Below are 16,691 nucleotides of genomic sequence, written 5' to 3' on the forward strand. Positions count from 1 at the left end.
GGGGGGGGCGGGGAGGTAGGAAAAAACAAGGGGAAATAGGCTACCTTGCATAATGACTTAGCCACTCCCAGTCTCTATTTAAGCCTAAATTAATAGTATCCAATTTGCAAATGAATTCCAATTCAGCAGTTTCTCGCTGGAGTCTGGATTTGAAGTTTTTTTGTTGTAAGATAGCGACCTACATGTCTGTAATTGCGTGACCAGAGAGATTGAAGTGTTCTCCGACTGGTTTATGAATGTTATAATTCTTGACATCTGATTTGTGTCCATTTACTCTTTTACGTAGAGACTGTCCAGTTTGACCAATGTACATGGCAGAGGGGCATTGCTGGCACATGATGGCATATATCACATTGGTGGATGTGCAGGTGAAGGAGCCTCTGATAGTGTGGCTGATGTTCTTAGGCCCTGTGATGGTGTCCCCTGAATAGATATGTGGGCACAGTTGGCAACGGGCTTTGTTGCAAGGATAGGTTCCTGGGTTAGTGGTCTGTTGCGTGGTATGTGGTGGCTGGTGAGTATTTGCTTCAGGTTGGGGGGCTGTCTGTAGGCAAGGACTGGCCTGTCTCCCAAGATTTGTGAGAGTGTTGGGTCATCTTTCAGGATAGGTTGCAGATCCTTAATAATGCGTTGGAGGGATTTTAGTAGGGGGCTGAATGTTAGGGGGCTTATTCCTTCACCCACTTACTTCCCTGGTCCTTCTCGCATGAACAGAGAGCAACAATACCCGAAGTCCAAAGGTGCAAACAATTCGATGTTTATTGGGGTGAACTTCCAGCAAGCATGATTCCAGTTTCCTTCCTTAGTATCCTCCTTCCCAGCTCTGACACCACAGAGCCTTACGCCTGTGTCCCTGTTCCCATTCCTACCCTTAGCCAAACATGATTCCAGCTTCCTTACTCCCATTCCCTGTTCCCATTTCCCCCTTTAGCAAAACATGATTACAGTTTTCTTACCCCCATTCCCTGTTCCCATCTCCCTTACCCACATGCCCATGCCCACCCCCACCCACACCCAGTCACTTCCTCATTGACTACAGATTATATAGTAAAACTTGAGTTCTGCTTAGCTATACCTTAACCAATCATTTTCCTGAAATTTAACTAACCAATCCTAACATATTGTAACACGATTATGTAACCAATTATATCCCACCACCTTAATTAGTTTACACCCAGCAAAATTAATTATACAGCAGACAGGAACAATCACAGAACCAGACAGAGATTATACAGACAAACAATAGCAAAGTGGGAACTACAATGACAAGACAACACAGAAGCGAGGATTTCACATCCCAGCTATTTATAAGTGAGTTCTTGCCAGACAGGATGCTATCAAACTAAGTTTCCTTTTACATTTTCTAGGCACTTCCCTTTCTCTGGAGGTGATAGGAACTATCAGGACAGGATTGTATTCCTAACAGCCGAATAGCACCTTATTTCAGTGTGACTAGTTTGGAATGTGAGGATGTGACCATTCGCTTCCCAGCTTATGGCTGCCTCTGCTGCTTAGCCAAAGGCCTTAGCCTAAGAACAGGGCCACAAACTGTCACAGTAAGAGAAGGCCCTTACACCGGCAGACAGTGATTTCTTTCTTTTATACCTCTAGAACTAGCCAAGCGATAAGAATACACCTAAATTCTTAGAGTATAGGCCTTTACAGACAGGCCTGAATATCTATATCCTAACACTGAAGGTGATGGCTAGTGGCGTTCTGTTATTTTCTTTGTTAGACCTGTCCTGTAGTAGGTGACTTCTGGGAACTCTTCTGGTTCTGTCAATCTGTTTCTTCACTTCCGCAGGTGGGTATTGTAGTTGTAAGAATGCTTGATAGAGATCTTGTAGGTGTTTGCCTCTGTCTGAGGGGTTGGAGCAAATGCGGTTGTATCGCAGAGCTTGGCTGTAGACAATGGATCGTGTGGTGTGGTCGGGGTGAAAGCTGGAGGCATGTAGGTAGGAATAGCGGTCAGTAGGTTTCTGGTATAGGGTGGTGTTTATGTGACCATCGTTTATTAGCACTGTAGTGTCCAGGAAGTGGATCTCTTGTGTGGACTGGACCAGGCTGAGGTTGATGTTGGGATTGAAATTGTTGAAATCATGGTGGAATTCCTCAAGGGCTTCTTTTCCATGGGTCCAGATGATGAAGATGTCATCAATATAACGCAAGTAGAGTAGAGGCATTAGGGGACGAGAGCTGAGGAAGCGTTGTTCTAAGTCAGCCATAAAAATGTTGGCATACTGTGGGGCCATGCGGGTACCCATAGCAGTGCCGCTGATTTGAAGGTATACATTGTCCCCAAATGTGAAATAGTTACGGGTGAGGACAAAGTCACAAAGTTCAGCCACCAGGTTAGCCGTGACATTATCGGGGATAGTGTTCTTGACGGCTTGTAGTCCATCTTTGTGTGGAATGTTGTAGAGAGGGCTTCTACATCCATAGTGGCCAGAATGGTGTTATCAGGAAGATCACTGATGCATTGTAGTTTCCTCAGGAAGTCAGTGGTGTCTCGAAGGTAGCTGGGAGTGCTGGTAGCGTAGGGCCTGAAGAGGGAGTCTACATAGCCAGACAATCCTGCTGTCAGGGTGCCAATGCCTGAGATGATGGGGCGCCCAGGATTTCCAGGTTTATGGATCTTGGGAAGTAGAGAGAATATCCCAGGTCGGGGTTCCAGGGGTGTGTCTGTGCGGATTTGTTCTTGTGCTTTTTCAGGGAGTTTCTTGAGCAAATGCTGTAGTGTCTTTTGGTAACTCTCAGTGGGATCAGAGGGTAATGGCTTGTAGAAAGTGGTGTTGGAGAGCTGCTGAGCAGCCTCTTGTTCATATTCCAACCTATTCATGATGACAACAGCACCTCCTTTGTCAGCCTTTTTGATTATGATGTCAGAGTTGTTTCTGAGGCTGTGGATGGCATTGTATTCCGCACGGCTGAGGTTATGGGGCAAGTGATGCTGCTTTTCCACAATTTCAGCCCGTGCACGTCAGCGGAAGCACTCTATGCAGAAGTCCACTCTGTTGTTTCGACCTTCAGGAGGAGTCCACCCAGAATCCTTCTTTTTGTAGTATTGGTAGGGAGGTCTCTGTGGGTTAGTATGTTGTTCAGAGGTATGTTGGAAATATTTCTTGAGTCGGAGACATCGAAAATAGGATTCTAGGTCACCACAGAACTGTATCATGTTCATGGGGGTGGAGGGGCAGAAGCCCTTGAGGAATTCCACCATGATTTCAACAATTTCCATCCCACCACCAACCTCAGCCTGGTCCAGTCCACACAAGAGATCCACTTCCTGGACACTACAGTGCTAATAAACGATGGTCACATAAACACCGTCCTATACCAGAAACCTACTGACCGCTATTCCTACCTACATGCCTCCAGCTTTCACCCCGACCACACCACACGATCCATCGTCTACAGCCAAGCTCTGTGATACAACCGCATTTGCTCCAACCCCTCAGACAGAGACAAAAAACCTACAAGATCTCTATCAAGCATTCTTACAACTACAATACCCACCTGCAGAAGTGAAGAAACAGATTGATAGAGCCAGAAGAGTTCCCAGAAGTCACCTACTACAGGACAGGCCTAACAAAGAAAATAACAGAACGCCACTAGCCGTCACCTTCAGCCCCCAACTAAAACCCCTCCAACGCATTATTAAGGATCTACAACCTATCCTGAAGGATGACCCAACACTCTCACAAATCTTGGGAGACAGGCCAGTCCTTGCCTACAGACAGCCCCCCAACCTGAAGCAAATACTCACCAGCCACCATATACCACGCAACAGAACCACTAACCCAGGAACCTATCCTTGCAACAAAGCCCGTTGCCAACAGTGCCCACATATCTATTCAGGGGACACCATCACAGGGCCGAAGAACATCAGCCACACTATCAGAGGCTCCTTCACCTGCACATCCACCAATGTGATATATGTCATCATGTGCCAGCAATGCCCCTCTGCCATGTACATTGGTCAAACTGGACAGTCTCTACGTAAAAGAGTAAATGGACACAAATCAGATGTCAAGAATGATAACATTCATAAACCAGTCGGAGAACACTTCAATCTCTCTGCTCACGTGATTACAGACATGAAAGTTGCGATATTACAACAAAAAATCTTCAAATCCAGACTCCAGCGAGAGACTGTTGAATTGAAATTCATTTGCAAATTGGATACAATTAACTTAGGCTTGAATAGAAACTGGGAGTGGCTAAGCCATTATGCAAGGTAGCCTATTTCCCCTTGTTTTTTCCTACCTCGCCCCCCTCCTCAGACGTTCTTGTTAAACCCTGGATTTGTGCTGGAAATGGCCCACCCTGATTATCATACACATTGTAAGGAGAGTGGTCACTTTAGATAAGCTATTACCAGCAGGAGAGTGGGGTGGGGGAGGTATTTTTTCATGCTTTGTGTGTATAAAAAGATCTTCTACACTTTCCACAGTATGCATCCAATGAAGTGAGCTGTAGCTCACGAAAGCTTATGCTCAAATAAATTGGTTAGTCTAAGGTGCCACAAGTACTCCTTCTCTTTTTGCGAATACAGACTAACACGGCTGTTAATCTGAAACTTCTTTCTCAGTGCACCTTCTTAGCCCTGGCTTTGGGTGCTTTGAAGTTGGCTCTCCAGTCTTGATTTTAGGTGGGATCTTGACCACCTTCTGGGGCTTGGCAGATTACACCTTTTGAGGGCTTTTCTCTGCCTTTTTGGTCCCCCCTGCAGTCACCACATTCTGATGATTATTCCTAGACATGGGCGTGGTGGCCTTCTTGGGGATCTTAGCAGCTTTAGCCAGCTTCTTGGTGGCTATATTCCTGCTCAGAGCCACTGTCTTCTTCTCATGCCATGTCCTTGTCCTAGCTGCTGGTTGAATGTGAAGGAGCCCAGGTGCTGGTGACTTTAGCCTGCACCAAGTTGCCTTTGCTCATCAGACTCCTGAACCCCAACTGGATGTGGTTCTTCTTCTTCTGCACAGCATAGCTGTTAGGGGGCTTATTCCTTCACCCACTTCCTTCCCTGGTCCTTCTCGCATGAACAGAGAGCAACAATACCTGAAGTCCAAAGGTGCAAACAATTCGATGTTTATTGGGGTAAACTTCCAGCAAGCATGATTCCAGTTTCTGTCCTTAGTGTCCCCCTTCCCAGCTCTGACACCACCGAGCCTTACACCTGTGTCCCCGTTCCCATTTCCCCCTTTAGCTAAATATGATTCCAATTTCCCCACCCGGGAGTTCTGCTTAGCTGTACCTTAACCAAGCATTTTCCTGAAATTTAACAAACCAATCCTAACATATTGTAACATGATTATTTAACCAATTATATCCCACCACCTTAATTAGTTTACACCCAGGAAAATTAATTATACAGCAGACAGAAACAATCACAGAACTAGACAGAGATGATACAGACAAACAATAGGGAAATGGGGACCAAAGTGATAGCACAAAGACAGAAATGAGGATTTCACATCCCAGCTATTGATAAGTGAGTTCTTGCCAGACAGGATGCTATCAAACCAAGCTTCCTTTTACATCTTTTAGGCACTTCCCTTTCTCTGGAGGTGATAGGCATTATCAGGACAGGATTGTATTCCTATCAGCCCAATAGCACCTGATTTCTATGTGACTAGGTTGGAATGTGAGGAGGTGACTTTTCACTTCCCAGCTTATGGCTGCCTCTGCTGCTTAGCCAAAGGCCTTAGTCCTAAGCACAGGGGCCTCAGACTGTCACAGTAAGAGAAGGCCCTTACACCGGCAGACAGTGTAATTTTTGATTCTTTCTTTTATACCTCTAGAACTAGCCAAGTGATAAGAATACACCTAAATTCTTAGAGTACAGGCCTTTACAGACAGGCCTGAATATCTATATCCTAACAATAGCCCCTGGAGAACAGGGATCTCCAAATGTGTATTCATATTATACCTTTGTTTAATTTATGAAAACATAAACTAGACACAGAAGACTGTAATGATTTCAGTTGATGGCCAGGTTTGCTACGTTTTTATACATTTGCACAGTGAAACATTGAGGGTTTACATTTATTTCAAGAATCCTCATACAGTGGAATTCATGAACATAATGGAGAATGGAAATGAAAATGTTTTCTTTTTTTTCTTTTTTTTTTAAAAAAAGAGCTAATAAGAGGGCACTTGAATTTGAACCACAGACCACTTGATTTGCAGTCAAACACTCTACCACTGAGCTATACCCCCATAACAACAGTGGGCTGGAGTCATGATCTCCAGGACTTTGAAGGACTTTGCTTCAGCAAGCTCCTTTTCTACTCCCAGACCACAGGTGGTTTTAATAATGGGGTTTGATTCAACTTCATAAATGTGGTAAACACCACAACTTGCACACCCAATGACATAGCTTCTCCCACTGACATAGCTACCACCTCTGGGGAAGTGAATTAACTACACTGACAGGAAAACTCTCTCCCATGTTAAGGAAAAGTTAGCACATGTGACTCCATTTTGGTTTGGGGCCCACCATTGTCTAAAAGCAAGCACATCATGCACCAGGAGGAGTGTTCCTTAGATACTGCATTCCTGTGAAAATCCTCCTCCTTGTCTCCAGCCTACCTTGACTCCTGGTATCTATTCTTTGTCTGTCCCTAACTCCCTATCTCCTGGCCTTTGATGTGAGGCCTCCCATCCTGATTATAAAAGTTACTGATGCATGGCTTTAGGACCATGCTGTGTAATTAACATACTAGTTTAGCACGAGGAATGCACCAAGCAGGTATAGGTGGTAGATAAGAAAAGGGTTTGTTTATTGGCTAAGGTTTCTGATGCACGAGGGCAACATGCTTTGATAAAAAGTATATAACCTTTGTATAATCTGTATTTGGGGTCCCCTCCTGGCTAGCAGGGGGGCACCACGCTCAAGCGTAATAACGTTGGTGTTTTTTGGGAACTCTGCAGTTGTGGACTTTGTTTATGTGCCTCAGCCTAGATTTGAACTGTGCGTGTCCAACCAGGTGTAATTCATAGCATTTGTGTGCATGTCCTATCAGGTGTAATTCGTAACACCCATCAGCACAGAGCAGTAGTTTTCAAACTGTGGGACAAGATCCCAAGGTGGGTCATGATTCTGTTTTAATGGGGTCACCAGGGCTGGCGTTAGACTTGTTGGGGCTTGGGTCTGAAGCCAAAGGTCTGATTACCCGCCACCCAGAGCTGAATCCCTTAAGCTTTGCTTCTGCCCTCCCCTCAGTGGGGCAGGGCTTGGGCTTCAGCTTTAGCTCCCCCCAGCCCAGTGTGGAGGGGCTTGGTGTTTGGTCCCCCTTCCCGGGGTTATGTAGTAAGTTTCTTTGGCAGTGGGGGGTTGCAGTGAAATGAAGTTTGAGAAACCCTGGCACAGAGCATCTTCATTACCGAGCTGCAGCAGTGTAGACTCAATGTTTGAAATGTAGACTTGTCCTTGGCCTGAGAGGAAGACTAGACTTGGCTCCCTGGGTGCTCAGGCACTGAAGGTACACCCATGAAGACACCACACACCAGCCTTCCCTAGTTGGCAAGAACCAAACCTCCAGAGAAAGACCCCCATGGTTTCCTAGGCCAGCTCCCTAAGCACTCAGCCACAACCACTTAACACAGGGGATTTTCTGCACTGTGGTTCTGTTCTCATTGAAAGGTCATTTCCAATTGTTTGCTCAGACCAGCTTACCCAGCACACTCGGTGCTGTGCAGTTCTGTAAGTGTGGCCATGGCTGAAGAGCGAGAATTTCTGCCCGTTTCCCTACTGGCTGGAGCATGGTTAGAGTGTGTTTGTGGTTAATGATTTTGCTGTAGATTGTTCACTCCCTGCTTTAACAATTCAGACAGTCCCTTTTCCTGTTGTATCTCCAATAGCAGGGGTGGGTTTTCTTTGGGTCACTGAGATTTTTTGGGGAGTTGGTGGCTCCTTTCTTTCCTCAGCCTGGAGTAAACCTAGCTTTTTATTCCATCGGTCATGTTTGATGGAATAACAGCAGCAGCATGAAGAAAGAGGAGAGGGAATATCTCACTGTCAGGGCTGAAGGTGGCCATGTCCCCTCTGTCCGACAGTTGCCATTGCAGGAGAGAAGGTTTCAAAGCAATTGAATGCCCTTGCTCAGACTAGAGACACAGAAAGGTTTGGTGTTCATGGATCTGTGCAAAGGAAATTGTGTCTCTGGGTGAAACTGAGGAGGGAAGTGAAATGGCCACGTGGTGACGCAATGCCCTACGGCATGACTGGAGTGGACTCACCTGGGATTGACATGACATTTCTTTCTGTCAAGTAGTGAGAAATGTGACATTAATTCAGATGCGGAATTGAGGCTTCTTTAGCTCCTTGTAAAAACTTGATCTTGATTTCCCAGAAGGGAGAGAGGGAAAGTCTGGAGCTGCCTTTAATCCCAGTCTGAAATACAAGGGAGAATTCTGGAATTGAAGGAACGGGAAAAAATGGAGAGGAAAGAGAGAGCGAAAACACCTCTTTTCTCTTCTTCCCCCTCCCAGCAAGAAATGTTATCAATGGGGAAATTCCTCCCCAGGACCAGCCTTAGGGAAAATGGCACCCTGTGCAAAACTTGTACTTTGGCACACCCATTGCCCCAGGCCCCTGTAGGCTCCCCACTCCCCCTTTGCCCCTAGTTCCTGCACTCCCAACCCTTGCACCTCCTTCACCCCTAACCCCTGCCCCCTCCTGTGCCCTAACCCCTACACTTTGTCCCCTTTGCCCTTAACTCCCATACTCCCCTCCTGCACCCCCTTCACCCCTAATTGCTGTACCCCTCCTGCACCCATGTGGGGAAACTGACCTGTGTGCATGGGGCAGCTGGCATTGCTGCCTTCTTCTCTCTGGAATGCTGCTCTTCCGGGCACCCCTAGGGGCTGCGGGGGTTGAGGGGGATGAGGAGTGACTTCAGAGCTCCCTGCATCCAGGTCACTTTCCTCCCCTGGGCTGTATAAGGGGAGGGCAGAGAGAAGCAGCTTCTGATGCTCGCCTCTGAGCATAGCCCAGGTGGGGAAAGTGACCAGGATGCATGGAACACTTCGTGTTGCTCCTCGCTCCCCCGCAACCCTCTATGGGGCCACGGAGAAACATTGTGGGAGGGGTTGAGCTGGGAAGAAGCAGGGAGAAATCTGGGACCCCCCACCCCAGGAAGCAGTTTCTGACACTACACTGGCAGCGTGCACCTTTGCACTGCTGCATGGTGCCCCTTTGATGACCGGGTGCCCTGGGTGCCTGCCTGGGTGGCCCACCCCGAAGGCCAGCACAAACAGCAGAGGACACAGAGATACTGGCCACACACTGAGCAGTGGTAGCCTGGGTGGCATGTAATGCAGGCTCGGGGAAGCTGAGCCTGCCCAAAGTTGTGTTGCCAAGGGGGCAGTGGTGGGTTGCCACATGGGCCAGTGGGGCCCATGATTAGGGCACCTGGCCAAATTAGGCCCCCTGGAAAAGTCTCCCCTATGTCGGCCCCAGGGCTGGAGGTGCTCTCACCCCCTGCTATGGCCGGGGGCCTGCAGCCGGGGCACAGAGCTTCTCTGGTCTCAGGGCCACGGGGGGGTTAAGGAGCGAGCAGGGTGGGGCAGTGGGGGAAGGGGTGGAACAGAGATGACGTAGTTGATGGGGCCATGGGTGGAAGGCGTGAAGAGGGTGGGGCTGCAGGCAGAAGTGGGGTGGGCAGGGCCATGGTTCCAGTGCCGGGGTCCCTGCACTTCTTCTACCTTTCCCTGGGCTTTGGCATCACCAGTCCCTGCTTAGCGAGTTGGGTCAGTGGTCCCCAAAATGTGGGGTATGCCTCCTAGGGAGGCACAGAGGAATGTTCATGGGGGCACCTCAGGGCCTGAGCCAGCCCCCATGGAGGGCAGGGAGGGAGCACCACTCAGCTCCACTCTGCCCCTGCTCTTCAGATTCACGATGTGATGGAGAGACTGCCGAGACTCATCAAGCCCTCGGATCGCTACCCCTTCCTGCTTCTCCACGTGGGCACAAATGATACTGCCAAGGATGACCTTGAGCAGATCACTGCGGACTACGTGGCTCTGGGAAGAAGGATAAAGGAGTTTGAGGTGCAAGTGGTCTTCTCGTCCATCCTCCCCGTCGAAGGAAAAGGCCTGGGTAGAGACTGTCGAATCGTGGAAGTCAACGAATGGCTATGCAGGTGGTGTCGGAGAGAAGGCTTTGGATTCTTTGACCATGGGATGGTGTTCCGAGGAGGAGTGCTGGGCAGAGATGGGCTCCACCTAATGAAGAGAGGGAAGAGCATCTTCGCAAGCAGGCTGGCTAACCTAGTGACGAGGGCTTTAAACTAGGTTCACCGGGGGAAGGAGACCAAAGCCCTGAGGTAAGTGGGGAAGCAGGATACCGGAAGGAAGCACGAGCAGGAGCATGTGAGAGGGGAGGGCTCCTACCTCATACTGAGAATGAGGGGCGATCAGAAGATTACCTCAAGTGCCTATGTACAAATGCACAAAGCCTTGGAAACAAGCAGGGAGAACTGGAGGTCCTGGTGATGTCAAGGAATTATGACGTGATTGGAATAACAGAGACTTGGTGGGATAACTCACATGACTGGAGTACTGTCATGGATGGTTATAAACTGTTCAGGAAGGACAGGCAGGGCAGAAAAGGTGGGGGAGTAGCACTGTATGTAAGGGAGCAGTATGACTGCTCAGAGCTCCGGTAGGAAACTGCAGAAAAACCTGAGAGTCTCTGGATTAAGTTTAGAAGTGTGAGCAACAAGGGTGATGTCGTTGTGGGAGTCTGCTATAGACCACCAGACCAGGGGGATGAGGTGGACGAGGCTTTCTTCTGCCAACTCGCAGAAGTTACTAGATCGCACGCCCTGGTTCTCATGGGAGACTTCAATCACCCTGATATCTGCTGGGAGAGCACTACAGCGGTGCATAGACAATCCAGGAAGTTTTAGGAAAGCGTAGGGGACACTTTCCTGGTGCAAGTGCTGGAGGAGCCAACTGGGGGGGAGCTTTTCTTGACCTGCTGCTCACAAACCGGGAAGAATTAGTAGGGGAAGCAAAAGTGGATGGGATTCTGGGAGGCAGTGACCATGAGTTGGTCAAGTTCAGGATCCTGACACAGGGAAGAAAGGTAAGCAGCAGAATACGGACCCTGGACTTCAGGAAAGCAGACTTTGACTCCCTCAGGGAACTGATGGGTAGGATCCCCTGGGGGAATAACATGAGGGGAAAAGGAGTCCAGGAGAGCTGGCTGTATTTCAAGGAATCCCTATTGAGGTTACAGGGACAAACCATCCTGATGCGTAGAAAGAATAGTAAATATGGCAGGTGACCAGCTTGGCTTAACGGTGAAATCCTTGCGGATCTTAAACATAAAAAAGAAGCTTACAAGAAGTGGAAGATTGGACAGATGACCAGGGAAGAGTATAAAAATATTGCTCGGGCATGTAGGAATGAAATCAGGAGGGCCAAATCACACCTGGAGCTGCAGCTAGCAAGAGATTTTAAGAGTAACAAGAAGGGTTTGTTCAGGTATGTTGGCAAGTAGAAGAAAGCCAAGGAAAGTGTGGGCCCCTTACTGAATGAGGGAGGCAACCAAGTGACAGAGGATGTGGAAAAAGCTAATGTACTCAATGCTTTCTTTGCCTCTGTCTTCACGAACAAGGTCAGCTCCCAGACTGCTGCGCTGGGCAACACAGCATGGGGAGTAGGTGCCCAGCCCTCTGTGGGGAAAGAGGTGGTTAGGGAGTAGTTAGAAAAGCTGGACGTGCACAAGTCCATGGGGCTGGATGCGTTGCATCCGAGAGTGCTAAAGGAATTGGCGGCTGTGATTGCAGAGCCATTGGCCATTATCTTTGAAAACTCGTGGCGAACGGGGGAAGTCCCGGATGACTGGAAAAAGGCTAATGTAGTGCCAATCTTTAAAAAAGGGAAGAAGGAGGATCCTGGGAACTACAGGCCAGTCAGCCTCACCTCAGTCCCTGGAAAAATCATGGAGCAGGTCCTCAAGGAATCTATCCTGAAGCACTTACGCGAGAGGAAAGTGATCAGGAACAGTCAGCATGGATTCACCAAGGGAAGGTCATGCCTGACTAATCTAATCGCCTTCTATGATGAGATTACTGGTTCTGTGGATGAAGGGAAAGCAGTGGATGTATTGTTTCTTGACTTTAGCAAAGCTTTTGACATGGTCTCCCACAGTATTCTTGTCAGCAAGTTAAAGAAGTATGGGCTAGATGAATGCACGATAAGGTAGGTAGAAAGTTGGCTAGATTGTCGGGCTCAACGGGTAGTGATCAATGGCTCCATGTCTAGTTAGCAGCCGGTATCAAGCGGAGTGCCCCAAGGGTCGGCCCTGGGGCCAGTTTTGTTCAATATCTTTATAAATGATCTGGAGGATGGTGTGGATTGCACTCTCAGCAAATTTGCGGATGATACTAAACTAGGAGGAGTGGTAGATACGGTGGCAGGTAGGGATAGGATACAGAGGGACCTAGAAAAATTGGAGGATTGGGCCAAAAGAAAATTGATGAGGTTCAACAAGGATAAGTGCAGGGTCCTGCACTTAGGATGGAAGAATCCAATGCACCGCTACAGACTAGGGACCAAATGGCTAGGCAGCAGTTCTGCGGAAAAGGACCTAGGGGTGACAGTGGACGAGAAGCTGGATATGAGTCAACAGTGTGCCCTTGTTGCCAAGAAGGCCCATGGCATTTTGGGATGTATAGGTAGGGGCAGAGCCAGCAGATCGAGGGACGTGATCGTTCCCCTCTCTTCGACATTGGTGAGGCCTCATCTGGAGTAGTGTGTCCAGTTTGGGCCCCACACTACAAGGAGGATGTGGATAAATTGGAGAGAGTCCAGCGAAGGGCAACAAAAATGATTAGGGATCTGGAACACATGACTTATGAGGAGAGGCTGAGGGAACTGAGATTGTTTAGTCTGCAGAAGAGAAGAATGAGGGGGGATTTGGTAGCTGCTTTCAACTACCTGAGAGGTGGTTCCAAAGAGGATGGTTCTAGACTATTGTCAGTGGTAGAAGATGACAGGACAAGGAGTAATGGTCTCAAGTTGCAGTGGGGGAGGTTTAGGTTGGATATTAGGAAAAACTTTTTCACTAGGAGGGTGGTGAAACTCTGGAATGCGTTACCTAGGGAGGTGGTAGAATCTCCTTCCTTAGAAGTTTTTAAGGTCAGGCTTGACAAAGCCCTGGCTGGGATGATTTAATTGAGGATTGGTCCTGCTTTGAGCAGGGGGTTGGACTCGATGACCTCCTGAGGTCCCTTCCAACCCTGATATTCTATGATTCTATGATTCTATTCCCCAACCCCACCCTCAGCCTGGGCACCTGGCCTCTGGTCCAGCCTTGTCCCCCTTAGCCCCGTCCGCACCCCTCTTCCCAGGAAACAAGAGCCCCACTCCCAGCCCTGGTTCTCGACTGCAGCTTCCGAGGGGCCGCAGACACGGATAAGAGGGCACAAGTTTGGGGACCACTGGTTTAGGTGAAGTCCTCAATCACTTCTATGCAGTCCAATAAAAGGTATTCCTCACCCACAAGCCCCTCAATCAGGATGGACTAAGTATGTTCTGCTGCCTTTCACTCATACAGGAAGGATAATAACATTTCATTTCACTGAATGCTAAAGTGATTTGTAACCTGACACCAGCCAAAACGGGTCATTCTGGCAAAGGGGCTCCATCACGCTGTGTACCTAGGCAGAGTAGGCGTGTCTATGCAAACGGGCTTTTCCTGAAGTCTTTCCCCCCAGCTCCTCACTAGATGTGAGGGGGGAGCTCATTCAGACCCTGCTTATGCTTAGTATTTAAAAACTCCTTATTGTCCCTATCTCTGCTGGCCTTAGATTTCTCCTCGTGCCCTTTCCTGGCAGCTCAGATGAGGTGGCCGAGTGGTTAAGGTGATGGACTGCTAATCCATTGTGCTCTGCATGCATGGGTTCGAATATCATCCTCATCGAAGGCATTCAGTCTTCTCTCTTCCTTTCCAAACAACCATATCCCCCTTTGGTATAATGACAGACCAAACCATGGTGCTTCCTGCAAACAAAAACCTTCTCAGGAACTCAGATCCCCTGCTTTAAATGAAATGTGGTACTGAAAGAATTGTCTAGCTCTCTATATCTTATCTCAAAAGGTAACATCCTCATAATCTCACCCTGGGACCTCCATAAATTATTAAAATACCCCCGTCCACAGCAAGGCAACGACAGTGACCCACAGCTAGAGTGTCCAGGCCAAGCTGTTCTGAAGGAGGCAACTCAAACATTTTCTCTCTGCTTCCCTTTGCAAGGTCTGACTGGGAAAACAAAATCCCCCAAATTGAAAATTTTCCGCTGAAAAACCAATACTAGTCTGTTTGGGGACTTTGATTTGAATGGATTATTATTATTCTCTTCTGATCTCTGAATTATTTCAGTGCAGTCTTTGTCCTCCTGTTGTGTTTCCAGGTGTTGAGTTGTGGGGGAGCGAGGCCAAGTCATGATGTCTCCTCCCCTCTTTCATAGTTTCTTCCAACTTTCTAGAAAGCTCCTTTGCTAGGATTTGAGTCAAGCAGTGTCCATTGTCTCTGTGCTATCTTGGAGAAGTCTGCATTATACACAGTTCCTGGGATAGACCTTGCGAGTGTGGATACCTTTAATGGGCCAGCAGCGAGCCTAGCTTTTCCATTGTCGCACCTGAAAGGCTGGTGGTGGGCACTTCCCAACCCCAGAACATATTTCAATAACGCACCCAGAGGAAAACTTCAACAGATCACAAGTGTGATCACAAGGTCCCACATGTGTTGGGGACCTGCATGAAAAAAAAAAAAAGACCTGTCCTCAATGTATAATATTGGAAATTGTTTTGTTTTCTGTTTCTTTTATATCAATTTACTGTGCTAAAAAAATCAAGGGAACAGGAAGGAAATTTGTAGCTCAGAGCTTGTGTTTACATGGTTTGAAGATGAGCAAGCTGTTGAGTGTTAAAAAATATTATGGGAAAAACGTTATTTAGAAAGGGAAAAGTGATGTTGTATAGCCAGCAGCTGTGAAGTTATCCTTATAGTGATCCATTTTAATGGCCTGGAGCCAATCCCCCCCAGAAACAACGGCTGAGAATTCCGGAGAACTCGGATCCAACAGGGCAGTGTTTGGTCTAGGAACAGAAAATACATGGATAACAGGTATCAGCTGGTTTACAGAACAAAGTTTAAGCTCCACAATGATTATGCTGTGACTAGGCTAGCAACTTCCAATTATTATGTTCTGATTCCTTACATCACAACCCTGCCTAGCCAGGAAAGGAGGGGAAATGTGATAATCAGGAAATAGATTTTTCTGACATGGAAAGGGTACACGAGGCTGTTTGCGGTTAGCTCAAAATAAACAAAAGCGAGGAGGAACACTGCTGGCTCGGAGGTAACTATGCTGGACAAAGGGTTGGGATTCTTCTATGCTCAGATTTGATATGTAGCTGGCAATCTCCCAAATGATGGTCTATTCCGCCCCTCAACATGCAGGCTAACGTTCTCCTTTTGAACTTCAAGTTTCATGAAAGAAAAAAAACAACGAGGAAGAAAGCATAGAAGCTATGGATGTATTTGAGAAAGGAGTTGGATGGAAAGAAGACAACAGGAGCCACAAGAGAGAAAGCAGCACTGTTTCTGAACCAGGGAACTTTTGTGCATTAGGCAAATGTGATAACCACTACACTACAGAAACCAGTTACTGTCACTTTTGGGGCCCTTTTTGAAGGCTCTCTCAGTAGCCACTACATCAGCTGGTGTCACTTTGAAGAACAGGGAAGCAAACGGCACCAAGAACTTCTGTTTTAACTCAGACAATCATCACAAATGCTGCAAGGGCACCTCCAATTTGCGCATCTCACAATGACACAAAACACAAACAAATCTCACAACCAACAAAGCTCATATCCACTCTGCTTTTTCACGGACGTTTCCCTGACAGCTTCCAGTGACAACCATACAAAACACTGAAATGCAGTATAATAAAGATGAGTGAGGGAAACCTGCAGGTCCTTGGGTCACTACAGTTTCTGATCGAAGTATCTGTGGGAAAGGGTTTGGCTTACTGAGGAGGACAAGGAGGTGAAAGATGGACATGCAGACGCTGTGCAAAAACCATGATCCCCTAACCAATGCGCCAGGAAATCAGCACTTTGGCTGCTTCCTGCCTGCACAGAGTTGACAAATGGGGCAGCCAAAGCTGAGAAAGCTGATACAATGAATCAGGGGGGAAAAGCAGATCTAGTTCTATAAAAGGGCGTAGAGCCTGGGCTTTAAGGTACAGAGTTTTCCAGCAGCATGAAGAAGGATGGGGAGTTGGGGTGGGGGGAATATTGTATTTCTTGTTTGACTTGCAAGTGAAGAATGGAAAGTAAATTTTTGTTAGAAAAAGTCCTTCCCCAACTGGGAATTGAGAGTAAGAGCACAAAATTCTAACCACTGGGGAATGCATGCACACAGATTTTTGTCAGCCATACTAGGCTTTCTCCAGCTACTGTGTCTCCATGTGACAAAGCTGATTGAAATGAGCCAATGGAGTGTGATTTAAACAGACATCTCTATACAGAGACCAGAACACTGACTTGAGATATAGAGTCTTGTGCCTTAGACCACTCAACCCTGCTGACGGTACAGAAAAACCTCTTTGATCAACCCTAGCGAGACCTGGGTTTCATTTATGGCCAGTAAAGAGCAGAGTATTATT

The 16,691-nt window shown here is 47.6% G+C and overlaps 2 non-coding genes across 2 annotated transcripts; one reads left to right on the forward strand and one right to left on the reverse strand.

The window, feature by feature from the left end:
• Window positions 1-6,150: 6,150 nt before the first annotated feature.
• Window positions 6,151-6,222, reverse strand: TRNAC-GCA (transfer RNA cysteine (anticodon GCA)). Its single transcript has one exon. It is a non-coding gene; the product is annotated as a tRNA-Cys (tRNA).
• A 7,635-nt stretch (window positions 6,223-13,857) lies between these two features.
• On the forward strand, window positions 13,858-13,939 carry TRNAS-GCU (transfer RNA serine (anticodon GCU)). The gene has a single exon. It is a non-coding gene; the product is annotated as a tRNA-Ser (tRNA).
• The last annotated feature ends 2,752 nt before the right edge of the window (window positions 13,940-16,691 follow it).

This window comes from Eretmochelys imbricata, chromosome 28 (assembly GCF_965152235.1).
Source record: "Eretmochelys imbricata isolate rEreImb1 chromosome 28, rEreImb1.hap1, whole genome shotgun sequence".
NCBI lineage: Eukaryota > Metazoa > Chordata > Testudines > Cheloniidae > Eretmochelys > Eretmochelys imbricata.